At 48.8% G+C, this 2,112-nt stretch overlaps 1 pseudogene; it reads left to right on the forward strand.

Moving 5' to 3' along the window:
* The first annotated feature begins 291 nt into the window (after positions 1–291).
* Positions 292–724, forward strand: LOC115499875 (annotated as a pseudogene).
* The last annotated feature ends 1,388 nt before the right edge of the window (positions 725–2,112 follow it).

Genomic DNA, 2,112 nt, shown 5'->3' on the forward strand with positions numbered 1-2,112 from the left:
ACTTACTGAACCATGGTGAAAGTGCTCTTTGGGAAAAGGAAAGGTGACTGGGTGCGGTTGATTAATCTTTGGTATTTGAGTGGCTACTGAGTCACCTGTGATATGAAACAACAGCGGTGCTGTGATCGTTTACCAGCCATAAAAATTATCGATGGAATTTGGTATTGACAGACCCAACTCCTGAGAATTTGCCTCACTAGGTACATAAGGAAATGCAAAACAGTGAGAAACAAACTAAACATACAATTCTTTGGTGGTGGTTGTCTGCGAAGACAGGGGGCTGTCCTTCCCCAAGCTCTGACAAGATGGCGGAAGTGGAGAAGAAGGAGCAGCGTGCTTTGCGTAAGTTCACCTACCGCGACATGACCTTGGCCAGCTGCTAGGTGTGTCCCTGAGCCATTGATGCAGCTGTACAGCACCCGACAGTGGCAGAGGCTGAGCTGGAGTCTATGGGGGAAGCACCACTCACTGCTGCTGTCCAAGGCCAAGAAGGAGGCTCCCTCCATGAGAAGCCCAAGGTGGCTAAGGACACAGCTGCGGGACATGGTCATCCTGCCTGAGATGGGGGGGTGTCTACAATGGCAAGATCTTCAACCAGGTTGGAATCAAGCCCGAGATGATTGGCCACTACCTGGGTGAGTTCTCCATCACCTACAAGCCTATGAAGCATGGCAGGCCTGGCATGGAGGCCGCTCACTCCTCAAGCTACATCCTTCTCAAGTAGCCTGTTTGGCCAATAAAGGCACAGACTTTTCGAAGAAGAAGAAGAAGAAGGGTGGAGATAAAGTGAAAGAGAGTGTTCAGTGGGGAACCTCACCCTGTGCCAAGCTTGTATTTCCGCTGATCTGAGCCACAGCTGCTAGCTTCTAGAATGCTACCAAGGGGGGAAAATTATGTTGGAACGACAGATAACAAGCACTTCTAAGGAATTCTGGCCACCAACAGGGCAGTCCAGGTGGCAGGGGGACAAAATTAAGAAATTATTGAAACCGCGGCGTATGATGTGATGTTGTTCCATTATGTCCTCAGCTTCCCCTCTTGGGTTTCACAGGTGCTAAGACAATTAGAGTAACCCACAAGAGGATGGGGGATAACAAAGGAGAGTCGAGGGACTTTCCGCAGCAGCATAGATGTATTTAAACAGTTATTAAGAAATGGGATGAATAAAGCTGAAACAAATGTCTTAGTGCAGCACTGGCGGAGGTTGCTGCCAGTCCCCCCACAGTGAAAATCTCTTTGTAAAAAAATCTGCTCCATTTGCCTCAGTTCGAAGGAATTGGAGACGCCAGAAGGCAGATGATGATGAGAAATCTAAGCTTGAATCACTGGGGGTGATGGTCCAGCAAATCAATTGTGATCAGGATTATTGAAAGGGTCAGGGACTTTTGACCCAATCTCCAGCTACAGCGCGGAGGCCACCTGCATATGTGTGGGTAGGATAATCAGGTAGAGACACCTTGATGTGGGACCCCAATGCACCCTGATTCCCAAACCTGGTGGTGAGGTCCTGACGGGCCTACGGTTACATTGGAAGGATATGAGGATGCCATGGTTGACAGGTTGATGGGGTTAAGGCGACAGTTTAGAGGAAAATTGGAAAGTTTGAATGGACTTTATGTGAAGCGGTGGCATTTCCTCTACCTGGACGTGTGAATTGATGGATATCGTGTCTGACGAGGAGCCACCTTTTCCACCTAGTATTGAAAACCAGACTAATAACTGCACATGCTAATGGAGACTATAGAATTGCTTGAGCCCATGCAGTTCGTTAATTTAAAACCATATTGCACACCTGGGGACAAAAGAGATGATCACTTTAATTAATGACACGTTAGAAGCTGGATTGAGGGCACCACAAGTTCTCTGCACGATAGCACTGCGTGGCCCTTGGAGAAGGAGGATGGCTCTCAGAGCGGAGCCTGGGCTGGAGCTTATGACAAAAGTACGTGAGCGCCACCCGGTGGCGGCCACTGGGATTCCGGACCGGAACATTTCCAAATACAAGCTGAGACCCTTACCAGCTTGTCATCCGACATCAACTGAAACTGCCCCAAGGACTGCAGACGTGAATAACCTTGGGCCCTGAAATACGCGGAATATGTTGGATGGATG

Source organism: Lynx canadensis, chromosome D4, assembly GCF_007474595.2.
Source record: "Lynx canadensis isolate LIC74 chromosome D4, mLynCan4.pri.v2, whole genome shotgun sequence".
Lineage (NCBI taxonomy): Eukaryota > Metazoa > Chordata > Mammalia > Carnivora > Felidae > Lynx > Lynx canadensis.